The sequence below is a fragment of the Archocentrus centrarchus genome, chromosome 5 (genome assembly GCF_007364275.1).
Source record: "Archocentrus centrarchus isolate MPI-CPG fArcCen1 chromosome 5, fArcCen1, whole genome shotgun sequence".
In the NCBI taxonomy this organism is placed as follows: Eukaryota; Metazoa; Chordata; class Actinopteri; order Cichliformes; family Cichlidae; genus Archocentrus; species Archocentrus centrarchus.
Genome location: NC_044350.1, coordinates 1,484,712 through 1,500,275, shown reverse-complemented (window position 1 = coordinate 1,500,275; position 15,564 = coordinate 1,484,712). Strand labels below are relative to the sequence as shown.

The 15,564-nt window shown below is 39.5% G+C and overlaps 1 protein-coding gene across 1 annotated transcript in view; it reads right to left on the bottom strand.

Annotated features, from left to right (window-relative positions):
• The window catches only part of plxnb1b (plexin b1b), a 116,972-nt gene that overhangs the window by 78,787 nt on the left and 22,621 nt on the right, over nt 1–15,564 (bottom strand). Inside the window, exon 2 of the mRNA XM_030728742.1 lies at nt 12,111–12,181. The gene's annotated coding sequence lies outside the window, so the exon portion shown is untranslated. The remainder of the gene's footprint in view (nt 1–12,110; nt 12,182–15,564) is intronic.

Genomic DNA, 15,564 nt, shown 5'->3' with positions numbered 1-15,564 from the left:
AGCAGTTTTAACCCATGAAATGCTGATTTATTATTATGGAAAGAAATGTCGCTACCAACAGCAGCACGGGCGCATTTCATCACAGTGCAGTCATATTCAGTTTATAGCTTTAAAAACCAACAACAACAACAACAACAACAACAACAACAACATCATCATCGTTTAAGTGTAGAGTACAGCTTTAAAAGAATCAGTGTTTGTGTGCATCCCAAGTTTCTGCAGCCACCTGGATTAAGATAAGCCTGCATGGACATGCTGGCAGCAGCACACAGCAAAACACTGAGCAATAATGAAGCTGAGGTATTGAATTTTGAGCAGTTTTTTTTTTTCTTTTTTTGTTTTTGGGCTAGTTCAGCATTTTTTAATGTTTGATGATGACACATGTATTAATGCTTGCAGTGTGTTTCTTAAAACCTGAGACTGCACTTTAAAACAAGGTTTGATCTCATCCTTCCAGTAAACTATCAAAAAAAAAAAGTTATCTGGCAAAGAGAAATATATCGTTCCTCTTCTCAGTCCTGTATGTTTATTAAACAGTTACCTCTAACATGAAGCCATTGTAATCCTGTGCAATCTATCGTAATAAAGCTGGCCTGCTACAAAGTCAGGGCAGCAATTCCTAGTGAATTCTATATGTGCCATTGACCTCAATTCAAACCTGTTTATTTCAGTAGAATCATACAAAGCAGCCGCTCTCTCATTAAAAGGTTATTTAGCTGGTGGTTTATAAACTAATACATAAATAAATAAAGGGAAAAGTCAGGATCTAATTTGTCAACTGCCCCCCCCAAGAGACTAGTTCTGGTGGCTGTGTGTAAATGTCTATGTAGTGAGGTGGGGGGAAGGTACAAGTGGGACCTTTCATCCCCTGAGGTGTGTATCAGTGGGTCAAGCTTGTCCCTTAGGACAAGCGTGCCTTATTGATCAGCCTCGTGTGTGTTTAACTGAACCCCTTGGTATCAGCTGGCCTCCAGCCCCAATATGTGCCTTGTCTCTTTCAATCTATTCTCACTCTACATCTCACCACTATTCCACCTCCATTACATCCATTTCCATGTATCAGCGGCACAGGATTGCTTCTCTTGGTCTCTGTCATCTCATTTAGCTTCATGCCTTTCCTCCTCTTTGTTCTTTCTCAGTCTTATCATTGTAGTCTGTCTTGGATGGATGGAGAACTTGCTTTCAGTTTCGCAGTCTCACTGTCCCACACTAATCTCATTGAAGCCTCATAACCGCTCACATTTTAAAATGTTAAACAGGCTTTTTATTGCAGTGAACACATTTTCAGCACCAACACCAGAGCACGGACATCACAGAGGTAGCGCAGACCTCTTTGAAATCACCAAGCGGCTCTTATGTATGCCGAGTTCACTTTCATCTATAATTTCACATCTATTACAGACTGAAAGGGCTATAAAATAACTTTGCAGCACTGTTATGCAGACGTGTGCCCTGCAGCCATTTCCTATAGTTTTTTCTTCTGGGTTTATTAACTCGACTGCCTCCAGCATCTGACACCATTAATAAGTTTCTAAAAAGAACGATCTGCACATTTACACACATGGCACAACAGGAGTAACTTCATTGGATAATGACTCACTTCAGTCAGATCAGCTGTTTATACTTTCTAAACTTTAATAACTTATAGTATCTGTTTAATAACTCTTATCAAAGTAACTATCCAGATGTAGCTGACATGTTGAAAGAAGAAAAAGAAAAAAAATCAGGCATAATGCATTATATATCACTTAAGTGTCATATCTTGCACATAAAACATAATTTGTGTACTGTGATTGGCTTTATCAGTGCTGTGTCTGAGTGAGGAACAATGATGTGAAAGTGAGGGGATGATGCAGCAGTGTTACGTGTCTAAAAAAGGGCATAAGAGACACTCGTCATGGTTAAAAATTGCCTGAAACTACATAACACTGTTTGGAAATCCAGACAAACTGCCACAACCAAGTGCAAAGAAGAGAGAATGTGCTCATTTAAAAACTATATTATATTTTTAAAGGTTTACAGAATGAACTTTTTCAAAATCTTTTAACAATCTCATACATCTGCTAAAAGCCAATAAACAAGGCAATGCAAATAATCAAAAATAAACCAAAGGAAAACAAGTAGAGCAGAAACTTGAACATCCTCTCATTTGAATACATTTGAATAGGAAAAAGCAGACAGCGATGCAGACCATGGGCTCAGACTTCATTAGGGCTGCAGCGGCGATGCGGAGTCACATTTCATGCTCAAATGTTTTTTATTGTGGTTTTCTTTTTTTTCCTCTTACAGATTAGGGCAAATTTGCATCCGCAAATTTGGGTAGTGGAGATTACAGATTAAAATGGAACATTTGGACTGTTGAAGATTATCAACAAATTACTACAGCTTCTTCTAAACTCTTTTTAAGTCGTAACCTTTCAAAACCAGACAATATAGAAAGGATTCCTGTGAACGACTTCCTTTGTTCCAACATTTTCATAGCCACTCACATGTATATCTGACGGCACAGGAGGCCGACATGAAAAGCTTCACAGCAGCCGGTAAAAGCAGCCTGTGTTTAATATCATCAAGGTATGGAGCATCTTGAAAAGAGGAGGACGAGGTGATTAAAAAGAAGGCATGGAATTAAATGGGAAAATATTTATCTGGCTCAAAAGCCAGACTCAGTGAGTGAAAGTCATGGAGTAATCAGGCAGTGATTGAGATTCTGTACTGTGCTCCGCTTGTCTGGGAAGCCTCAAGATGAATGTAGGTGACTTTAAATTTAAAAAAAAAAAAAAAAAAAAGGACACAATCAGTGAAATGAGGGAGACTGGCCCTTACTCTTCATTCCTCTGTCATTGGTGAAAGTCATGAGAAGTTCAGGTGTAGCTCATGCAGCTTGGAGACCAAAAAAAAGTCAAACACACACACACACACACATACACACACAAAGAAAAGGAGGCAAACAAAGGAGAGGGTGACTAAATGGCATAATTTTATTACATTGTTCTGCTTGCTGCAAGTGTTCCAAATGCCTCGATCCAGGAAAGTCACTTTGTCTGGCTGAGGTTATGGGAGGGTTCTGGACAATATTTCAAAATCTTTTTAAAAAGAGATACAGCACTAGGCAATGCTGTTTATACTGATATAGGGTGATGCTGTGTTAATAAAGTTTCTTCAGTAAAGCTGTGCCAATGTTTGCACCATGTTGTCACCACTTAAGCTCGCTCTCCTGCAGCAATAATAAGTCATGATGCTAGTCCATCAGTGAATCACAGTTTGAAGGTATACATTAACTTAATGTTGAAGCTACATATGTGGCAAGAAATGACAATGTTTCTTGAGCTGTGGAAACACACTAACAGTAATAAAATGGGGTAAAAAAAAAAAGGGAGGTTGCTCATTACTCTGTGACTTTTTCCAGTTTAACACATTAGTTCCAAGTCAAACTAATCCATTGATTAAAAAAAAAAAAAAAAACACCACCCGATACCACTAGCTAAATAACTGAGGTCGCAGGAGAGGAACAACTCCTGCATTTGAAGTGGTAAAACAGCAGTTTTTGTCAGTAACTGGTGGAGTGTCACAGCTTCAGGTAGATGCTGATGCAGACTCCATACACTTAAACCCATATTGATTCTTTCACGTGTTGCTGCTAAATGTGTCCACAGGTATCCCAACACAGACAGCTGGCTCTGATTAGCATCTGCCAGGCCTCATCTACTACTTCAAATCATGAAACTGGACCTGCTCGCTGTGTATGCGCTGCCTTTTGGAACGTATTTAATGGATGATTAGACTAACATTATGGCTTACTATTTGGTACAGAGGGAAATTCTAGTACATTATTAAACTATTACTTTACTTTTATTACTTAGCACTAATTAGTCAATATGTGTATCTCTGCTTGCTAGTCAAGCTTGTTAATGTTAGCTGATTTAGCACTTAGAACTTAGCACTCCACCCTTCATCAACATATAACTTCTGGCTCCAAAAACAATAGCATGGCAGCAGCCAAAATGCCATCTTAGCTTTAAAATGTTCAAAACCAGTGGAATGAATGAATACCTTCATTAAACCCACAATGGGGAAATTATACGTCATAGTGACTGTTCATCTTTTACATAGCTGTCTACAGTAACACAATGACTGTGGTTCAGAAGTGAGTGACTCCTGACGCAGTGTCATGGGGGTCAACCCTACACAACCCCTCTGAAAAACAAACTATCCCCACCTGAGTTGAAACAGTCACACTGCTACAGAAGAACAGCTTTACAAAGGCAGAAACAACCTATAAAATGATATTTAATTGTTAATAAAATAGCTTTTGACATCCGGCGTTGGGGTCATTACTCAAAAAAAAAAGTATTGCACATTACTCGTTACTTTTCTTAAAAGTAATGCAGCACGTTACTTAATTACTCGCCAAAGTAACTAATTTCTTACACTACTTGTTACATTACTTTTGTGTTACTCTGCAAAATGACCTGAATGCATTGTCATATGACAACACATATAATCAGTTAACAATATAAACTTTAGGCTACAGTTCCATACACCAACACAAATTCCTATCCTAATGATGACACACATACAATCTTTCTTTTAGTTTTTATGTATGAACACAAAACCAAGTTGTGTTAGCAGTATAACATTTTTTTCTGTCCTGGATGTAGTTTGCATTTCACCATCACCCTCTAGCCTAAAAAAAATACCCCGATATTTGTCATGTATTGCCATGTTGTAATAGCGCTTTGAGTGCTCATACTGAGTAGAAAAGCGCTATATAAGAGCTAGTCCATTTACCATTTACCATATGATATACAACCCAGTCTTACACTGACTGCATGAGGACTGGTTGGTAAATCCTGGGTAAAAAAAAAAAAAAAAAATTAATAATATCTATCACACCTGAATAACTGTTAGATTTGGCTGCATCATTTCTAGAGAGTATTGGTTAGCACATTATATATAAACCTACCTGTATGCTGCGGTCACTGTGCATTCATTCAGAAACATTTCTGAACAGGGTCTAAGTCCAAGTTGGTAATATTGTGGGATTTTTACAGAGCAGTGATTCGGGTGCTTCTTCAGACATGGAGATAACTGTGTGGACTGCAGCCGTGCTGAAGAAAAGGACTGCATAACCAAAAGGAGCTTTACAAAAGTAGCACCTCTGTTATCTGAACATGTATTCCCAGGGAGCAAATGCTCGACCAGCAATTTACTGCAGCACAGGGACTGGATTTATGATTAGCAGACACTTTCTAAGATGACCAAATCCTTGTGGTATAGACACAAAAACACTCGACTGATAATGGATGCACTACAGAAAGACTTAAACTACCTAAGTACCAATTACAAAACATATCACATCCCTGGTGATCATCTCTGCAGGGAAATACTGCCATTCGTTGTCTTTGCTTTCATGCCCTCAAGGAGAAGACTACTCACTTAGTAATCCTTCAATCCCTTTTTTTGTTCCAGGGTCTATTTCTTCATTGCTGTTTTTAAACTATGAACAAAAGAGATCATCATTTAAATTGTAGTAAACACATTTATTGGCCACACATGGGCACAGGCACTGCCACTGGATTATCTGCATCCATTCAAAGATGGCAGTGTCCAGTGTTTATCTGTTATGACCCATTAGTTTTGCCATTTTCACATCTGGGTCCAAATTTTATTAATCTGTAGAACAGAATTGCTTTCCTAGAAGGAGGGGGGGGGGGGGGGGGGGGGGGGGGGTATTTATTCACAAAATCACTTGAGTGGGAACTGGTGCAGGTTACCCTGTGGCTACAAAGGACTGTGGATTAGTACCCCACACTGTCAACTCCACAGCTGAAAATAAACATATTTCTACCAGGAGACTGAAAAGTAGCACTTATCCACAAATGAGTCTTTGGTTATACGACTATATAAATTTCTTCATGCAGAATTTTAAAAAATAAAGTCCCATCTTCCCCAACATGGTTTAATAACCTCACAAGAACTTTGCAGTTCTACACCTGGAGCAGACGACACCTCATGGAGCAGCTGTCTAATCCTTATCTGATTATTAGACAATATCTTCTCTAGAGCCTGCACAGACAAAACGGTGCAGACCTACAGTAAGGCACAGTTAGCCAACAAACAACAAGTCAACAAGTACTGTCGTGAAAAGAATGAACAAACAGCAATCACATGACAGGCAGTATTTCATAAGGTGGGGCTCGGCAGCCCTGCAGAGTCCTCAGATGACTTCAGCTTTTCTGTGGACACAGTTTGGGCTCATTTAAGCAGGTTTATTTGGTATTATCCCCCACCCCATCCTACAGTTATAGTTAAGATGTCTGATACACTTAAAAGCACACTAATCTGCAGACCCCTGTCTGTCCATCTGAGCCGAGAGCTGTGCTGAGCAGACGACACCTCTGGTTCTACAGAGCCTGTGATTTACAGTCACAGCAAAGAAAACTTGATTAAAAACCTCTCATTTCAGGAAAAGAAGATGATGTGTAATGATTACTTAAAAGGCATTATTTTAGCCTTGTAACTGTCACGATTATAAAAATATATAAATTCATAGCTCAGTACGGACCTCGGATTTGAGTTACGGTTTACACGGCAGTAAAAAGGGAAGACGGTCAACTTAATTCATAAATTCAAGTTTTTGCCAAGCTTAACTCTCAACTATCTGCAGCAATATTACTGATACATATAACACTACTGGGGAACATTTTTCTACATAATAATTTTACTTTTGACACTTTATGTACAATTTGCCAATAAAAACATTTTGTGTATTGTACATAATTTTTTATTCCTTCTTTTTATTGGTTTTAATAAAGTCTCCCATCACTCCTCACTGTCAGCTAATAAGTATTTATTAATGGAATAAATATTTAACCATATAAGTAATAATATGTATTTCTGTAGCCAAGAATGAGAGCAGAAAGGTGAAGATGTCCAGGAAGAGTGAAGCAAGCGGCAGGAGGCTGTCAGCATATTTTTATTATTTATATAATATATATAGTTTTTGTTTGTCGCCACTGGGTTTGACTCATCTGTAGTAGTTTTTGCTCCCATGTAATCCTGCACTCTTTACAGGTTGATTTGTAGCTTTAATGTTTTTGGCCTTTTTTTCCTTTTTTTTTTTTTTTTTTTTAAATCAAGTGGTTTGAAAAGCATTCGTCAAAGACCCAAAGCTGGCTCTGAATTCCTACTCTGAGTGTTTACTTAATCCTTTCCTGATTGAAGGGACAATCTCTTTCAAACCCACTTCAGGGAAATTTCATTGACAGATTTTTTTTTTTTGCACTGTTATAAAGAAAACATTAAATTAAAAGAGCTTATTGTGGTACATAAAGACAATTCTATAGTTCAATAGCAAAAAACAGGGATCTCCCAGTAAACTTCTGAGTGACGATGACCCCTCTGACTCAATCTAAGGAAAAACAGCACAGTTAAAACAAACAAACAAACAAGCAAAAACAATGGTGAACCAGGGACTGAATAATGTACACCTAAGTTTCTCCTCTGAAAATATTTTACTTGTCAAGTACTGCAGCTAGAGACACCAGGTTCTTGGCATAGCAGCTCATGAATGAATCCGTTTCCCCACCTAGTGAAGGCTCTGATTAGGGTGGATCAACCCGGCACAAGACAAACATCACCATCTGCACAACAAGCAGATATAGATGAACACAACGGAAATCAGGTGAGCTGATTAGCAGCAACTGAACTTTCAAAATAAGAGCCAGGAGACTGTCAAGTACCTAATCTACTGCAAATGGTGTGCATAAAAATAAATAAATAAAATAAGACCAGAAATTTTGCACATGGTACCACTACAAGTAAAATTACACAATTAACTATACTATGTTAAACTCCTTGTTTAATGAAGTAGAAGCCCTGAGGAAACTTAAAAAATTTAATTTAAAAAAAGAAAAAACTGAATTGAATTTTAAATCACAGACATGATGATGCTGAAATGTTCAGATTATGTTTTGTTGATGGGACACAAACTGAAATGTTAGTTGCTCAGTTGCTGAGCAGTCTAGTAATGTTACAACAAGGTATAATCTTAGTTACAGAATGTTAGCTTACGCATTTCTATATTGCTTTGAGTGCTCAAAGTAGAGTAGAAAAGTGCTATATAAGAACCAGTCCATTTACCTGTCCATATTAGCCACTGCAAAACATTTCAGTCTATGTTAAAGCTGTTCTTATAAATGAGTGGGTGAGCTCCAGTAGTCACCATCTTCCATGTGTAGTTTGTTCTGTCTTTGTGGGCCTTCTTCTGTAATGATAGACTCGAGCACTTACGGGTATTTGCTGTCCTTGTCTGTTCTCAATCACCCACAGGTTCTGTACATACGCCTATGTTACTTTAAAAATAAATAAAAATCCAAAGTGTCATAAAATTTACAGAATTGTGTTAGCATTGATGTCACTGGTGTCATCCCCACTTCTGCTGCTTTCATATTTAACCAATACAAATAGGGGAATGGTAAAAAAGTGATGAAATTGCTTCCCTAGGGGAAAAACTGTGACAATTACATGGGATCCTGTGATCACATTCCATGCTCATTTCTGCTTAATCTAAGTATATGCATTAGCACCATTAGGAGGTAAAATAACAACCCACTAAACAGATAAAAGGAATCAACACATGTAGAAAGTAATCAAAACAAAAAACAAGACTACCACAAGATTTCAAAACTAAGGAGGAAATCAGCTTACAGTGGCTCGTGCATTCTGGTAAAAACACACCACTCTGCTTCTGATTGGCTAGTGCTTACTGATTTGTGGGGGAAATGCAAATCGCAGAGATGGCTGTGTCTATACGGTTTAATTCAAAGAGTAACTGGCTGACACATCTGGCCACTTTTAATCAAATGCTAATCACATAATACTATTTATACTGTATTTGTGAGGGACTTAGATTAGTACACATCTGGAGCTGTAGGAAATAACAGCAGGGCAGTGTCTATTGGACTGACTACAGCATACACTGCCCTGCTCCCAAATATCTGAAAATGTGTTCTTTCATGATAACTGTGACTCCAGGGTTCCAACATCACCAGTGGCCTAATAGCTCAGTAAGAATTACATCAAGCAAGTTAATTGCGCAGCTGCTGGCCTATATGGCCAGTGATGGTGTTTCCAGTCAAGCGTTCACCTGTGAAGTTTACTGGCTGAAGCCACCCTGACTAATGAATAGGTGATTGTGCAGGACTCAACGGTGCTAGTGTTTCATGTGAAAGGGGCTTAAATTCATTGATTCGGTGCTCTTCTACTGGTACACATGTTATTTTCTCTTTGTGTTACAAGAGAAAATCTTTGTGCTAGAAGTGGGAAACCCTGTTCCCGTGTCTCCCTGCTCTCTCCTCCTGAGTGCACATACAGATGTGGTTGTCTGTGCCCCCACACAGTTAGTGAATGCCATTACGGCTCAGGGATAGCACCTCATTAATCGAGTGTTACACTCAATTAATGAGGTCACTGCCCCGAACTCTAAACACAGGAAATACAGTTTTAATTATATTGGTGCAGTTAGCAATAAGAGTTATCTCATGGTGCTTTTATAAAAATAAAAAGCTTACAAAAACTGATGGAGAATGCCAACAATGAAACAGTACAAGACCTCCAGCAAAACCAGGCTAAGTGAGGGGCAGCCATCTGCTGCGATCTGTTTGAGGGTAAGAGGATAGAGAAGACAGAAAAAAGGAACATGGAAAGACCACAAACAACAAACGGGACAAAACACACACTACAGGAGACAGAATTTAATATGTGGCATCAGGACATAAACGTGGGGGATTGGTGGAACAGTGCTCAGCACATCATGGGCTGTCTCCCAGCAGCCTGAGCCTATAGCAGCACAACTAAGGGATGTTTAGGGGTCACATGTACCGGACAACATACTGCCCATGCTAATGTGAGAGTTCTCTGTATCATTTTGCATCCTCCATACAGGTCAGGGAGATTTATGTGGACCTGTATGGCGACTTGCACCAAGTGCATTAAAGTGAAATATACTGATATAGATATCAGTTGATAGAGATTGTGGAGCGACAGGAAGGTTGAGGAGGAGCAAACATCTAGGGCCAGTAGTTATGGCCAAAATGATTAACACAGTTATTTTGATCAATATTAAGATTGTGATTATTCATTAATATTTGTGACAAAAATGTTTTTATTGCACTGACACGTAATCACAACACTGCTTTCACATCTGTACAAATCGTTGCATCAAAACTAAAATTGACTCCCTTTTCACCTAAATTCAGTGCATCTCTTACAAGAAAAATAAATATACATTTTAAAAATTGCACCATAAAATTAAAAATCAATGATGGATGCAAACAACACTTGCAGCAAAAGTACGCGACAGCTGTGAGATCCCTCTCTTTTTCTCATGCTACTTTTTGCTTACATCGCAGATATTTAGAAAAATAAGTGCATGATTGGACACCATCTCTTCTTTCATTAAGGTGACCATTTTCCTGAAGCCTGTTTATTGGACACATCTTTGGCCAAATGGAATATGATTGCGTAGGCCACCGTAGTGCATCTCTGCGAGCTGTACAGATATGCTGATGGGCAGCAAAAGGCTCATTTTTATGTACATGCGAGCTGATGCTGGATGATTCACATTAGCAACCACTGCACTGTTTTTCAAGGCCTTCATGGTTTAATTACACTGCAGTTAGTGGTGTGTTTTTAGATGGGTGAATAAGTTATTTGTGTTGCTCTGCAGTGCAGATAGAGCTCTAAAGCACTCTTTGCATATGATTTGTTCTTGGTAGACACACTTGCACTAAATCCAGAGTATTTCCAAACAGATTTGAGGAGCAAACTCTTTGCCTTCTGATAACTGTTCTTGTACACCTCCCTTTCAATGTGCGTTATTTGTCCATAACAGTTTAGGAAACTTTAAGCTGTGCAGTGAAAGGAGGAGCTGTGATTGGCACATGCAGACACATGGTCAGGTGCTGATTTAGAGAGTGTTCGATTTGTGTCCGTTGTCACTAGCCGGCACTGCTGCAGGTTGTGCATCGCATCAGATTTTTGTAATCTGACGCATTGTGCCACTGTGTAAAAGTGTAAAATCATTTGGTTTTTGCCACAGTTTTAATGATATATCAGTATAGAAGCTTAGAGATTCACACATTACGCAGATGGAGATGTTGTAACAATTTGAAAACATGAGACTTGTAGAAAAAACTGAAGAAAAAAAAAAAAAACTGGCCAATTTCTTTGCTTCTAGTCTTGAATTCTTCTCCTATATCAGTACTGATGTGGACGTATTGTCCGAGTGGTGACACTTATCATTCAGGAGAACATTGCAGTGCTACGTGCACCATAAAAGCAAGCATAAATGGATCTGACTGTGTGATGACGTTACCAGCAGTGTGAAGCAACCAATGCGGAGGATATATTGGTGGCATAATAATATGTTTCAAGTGCCCTGGCCAAGGCAGGATCATGAGGTTTGGATTATGTACCAAACTGCTAACAGTGGGATGTGACCCCAGTGCATTCTTTTTTATTTCAAACAGCTGGCTTGACACACGGCCCAAAAAGAGAGGTTATGAGAAGACACAAATGGTTCACCCACCAACACCATCCGCCCAATTCCACCACAGCAACTTCCTGGCTTCCTCCTCTCTGGCATATCCTCTGACCTGGTCCTGCATGCTACCCCAGCCTGGTAATAAATAGACTTGGCTCCCTTTTTACCATGTAATCAAAACACTGGGCTTTGTGGGAGCACAGAGGATAGCAGCCGGGCAGAGTGGTGGGAGAGGGAGGAGAATCAAGGAGGGGGCTTTTATGTAGCCCAAGGTCAGTGGTTGGGAAAAAATAATAATAATAATTTTTTTAAAAACCCACACACAATAATCCTTGGCAAAGGTAAAATACTGCAGGAGCATGAGGGAAGAGGGATGACCGTAGGAAGGGGAGTATGAAAACAAAAAGCCTCCATTTGCGTAGCCTGAGCTTCTGGTTTGGTGTGGGGAGGAGTAATTGGGAGTAGCCGCTGACACTTAAAATAGCTGCTGAGTGTGGCGGGATACAGTCGGGGGTGGGGGTGCTTTGTGGAATCCCTACACAGCAAAATCATATGAGATTCCTACCTGTTACAGTTCAGTTTCCTTTTCATGCCATTTCCAGTCTTTCCATGGCTCCTGTGAGGGTTTGTCCAAACCTGGAGAAAGACTAACCATTAGAAAATCAACAGAGCAGTTTACAGCCTTCCCTGCTAAAAGCCAAAGCATGCCAGAATACCATACAACCAGAATCAGGAGCAACCCATTCACTCAAAAATGAGCTCAAATTATTTACGCCTGCCGCATGTCAATTAATGTTTTACAAGTGAGGCTTTCCGCTCTTCATACAAGGAAACTACTGTTCAGTCAGCAACAAAAGCCATGAGACAAATTAAGCAGCCACAAAACAAACACCTGCCACAGAGATGTCAAACATGAAATCCTTGTAGCATCTTTACAACTCATACTCAAAGCTATGGACAGGGACGGATAGAAGTCATTCCAGTTTAAAAAAAAATATAAAAAATTGCAAATTATGCAAAGGATTGTTTTTGGCACATCAGAGTGATTCAAGCTAAACCAAACTACATTCATTTTCAAGGTATTATTATTATTATTACTACCAATAATTATGGGAACTGAACAATTTTTCTGCAATCAAGCAAAATTCACAAACTTTAACCTTTTGGAGTAAAGACGTTCAATCAGAACACCAAGCTTAACTTTTCTTCTGACTCCTAATGACTGTTTCAGCTAAATGTGAGGGGGGGGGGGGGTTTGTGTAATTTCTGGACGGTATGGAGCACGTGGCACAGGATGGACATTAGACTGAAGTGTATTTGCTCTAAAATGTGCATGTATTAGAAAATTGAGCGCTGGATGTCTTCTGGACCAGACAGGAGCAGAGATCGATGGGGCAGCAGAGCTGCACAGTAGCCACAGATGGAAACCCAAAGTTGGAAGCCATCCAGCGCATTGGTCGCACAGCACCAAAAGCTGAACAGGTGAGAGAACATTACAGCTGCAAACAACTGTTAATGATCTCTGCACAGGTTCATCTAATTATGACTTTGACTTCCTAGACCCATCATGTTGACTAAGATCTGTCTGTTATCTTGGCTTGAGTTGAAGCAAACAGTGAGTGAGTCTGGGCTTACAGGGAGCTGAAAGCAGACCACTAAAGAAAATGAGCAGACTTGATTTATAGCCACTGAATTTTCATAGTGAAAATGAATGAATAAAACTATCAATATTATTTCTATTACCAAACTCCAACAAACCTTATTGCATAGTCAATTCAGAAAAATAGATTAAATGAAATCCAGATCTTTTCTAAGCTTTTTCAACCACAGTAAATTCTCATTTTATGCTTTCTCTTCACCATAGGTGTCCTGAAGCTAAAAGGTGCACGTTGCCTTCCCACAGGATATCCTCATGGGTACATGGCCTAGGAATACTTCCTTAAAATAGACAAAAATTGGTAAAACTGGCGATTATCCCATCTGCTCTCAAGGCTGTAAAAAGAGAGTGGTTTTAAAATATACAAGTCTCTGCCAGCTGATCCCACAGCTAACTCTGCCCTCTGGCTGGAATTTATTGGGTCTTGTTTTGTGGTAATTCCCTCCGGTGAAACATTATTCAAGGTTTTTCTTTGACCCAGACTCCAAGGGTGAGGCCTGCAGTTGAAACTTTGGAGAGGAGTTTTGGTAGAGCTATAGGCAAGACTGATGGGCTGATAAGACTGATGTGGCAGGAAGAGGAAGGATTGTGGTCTTTGCACTGATGTTTGTTCCACTCATTCCATTTCCTATTAAAGGATTAAAGTTGACCTGAATCACACTGTGGTTCATCAGGCTAAGCAAACAGGCTTCATATGGATTATCAAAGTCTGGAGCACTGCTACTCTGACAATATCAGTAAGTACATTCAACTGAAGCTGTCCTTCCGTCTTTAGTTCTTTTGGCACAAGTTCAAATGAAGAAACCTGAGACATTAACACAAGAATAACCACCCTTTCCAGGTAAAGGGGCAATTTGAATCCAGATGTATTTAAGCCTTAATAGTTCCCTTTGTGGCCATGAAAACGGATTCTACCGATCAACCAAGCTTTTCACTGAGAAACATAATGTGACACTGCGAGTTCACTTACCCTTGCCAAAACCAAACCAGTGAGTCACCAGCCAAAAGAGGCAGGCCAAGACCAACCCCAGTCCTACAGATTCTACAGGGAGAGCTATTACAGCCAAGAGTCCTCTCAAACATGCCTAATACTACAACTATAAAAGTACAGAGAGGATGGCAGCGCAGAGGGACCCACCTCAACATCATATCAGGTGCAGATTAAAATGGGCAGAAGGAAAAAAAAACAAAAAAAAAAAAACACTGTCACAGTCCCATGGACAAAAAGGTTCTCTTATAAATAGAATTCAAAAGACAGTCGTTCCCAGGCAGTATAAACTTCTAAAATTAGGAGCAGTTTTCACTCTTGACTTGTTAAAGATGGTGAATTTTGGTAAACATGGTAGCATGGTCTTGGCTGCTAAATTTTGCCTGTTCATTGGGGCTGGCACATAATCATATCCCAAGCACATAAAAAAAGAGAGCTCTTCAAGAGAGGAAATGACACAGCATCACAAAAACCAACAGTGCCACCATTCCTAAGGTTGTTAAGCCATCGGCCTTAAAACTACCACTGACAGTGTGCCTTTGGCCATGGCCGCTCTGTAATTAAATACCAGAAAATTCTGTTTTTTCCCTGTCTTTGTTCCTTGGAAAATATATACAGGCTCTAAATACAACTCCTGCCCTGCCTTCTCAGGCTTGTTGGCACATGGATGATGCCATCCTGCTCCATTCCTAAACCCACATCTGGCCATTGCACCTCAGAATGAACAAAGGTTATACATACAAACTGCAAAGAAAGAGAAAAAGTCAGCCATGTAGTCAAAGTGAAACTGAAATAGTTTTGTGGTTGAATTCCAAAGAGCCAGAGGTAAATATGTTACTGTATTCCTCTTCCTTGGAAGAGTAGTGCTTTGTGGTAACTAATAAACCAAGAAAGACTGGTATCTCTTTAGGCCCTAAATGACCACTCAACCATTAATTCTAAATGTGTTTTCACATTGAACATGACAAGTAGTGTGCCACCTCGTTGGCCAGTTCTCTAATTGCATGCAAGAAAAGATCAACTCATCATAATCTGACGACGACGACAACAACAACAACAACCAAATCCCCAACCCCATATTAGCCGTGATAGTTTATTTTTGTTGTTGTTTTTAAGTCAGTATGGGAACCACATGGTCATCAGCTAAGCTTACTTAGCTGACTACTTTAATTACCAACCCTTTCAGGTCCTATTTACACGAGAGCGTTTCCAGTGGAAACTGTGTTGGTTTGCTGTTTTCATTTTCAAAAAATAGCACGTTCACACGGAAACATTTCAGAAACGATCTCTGTTTACACAAAAACACAAGACACTAAAAGTGCTGCAGTTCCTACTGCCAGGCCACAAGTTGGCAGTGTGGATATAGGCGCCGCA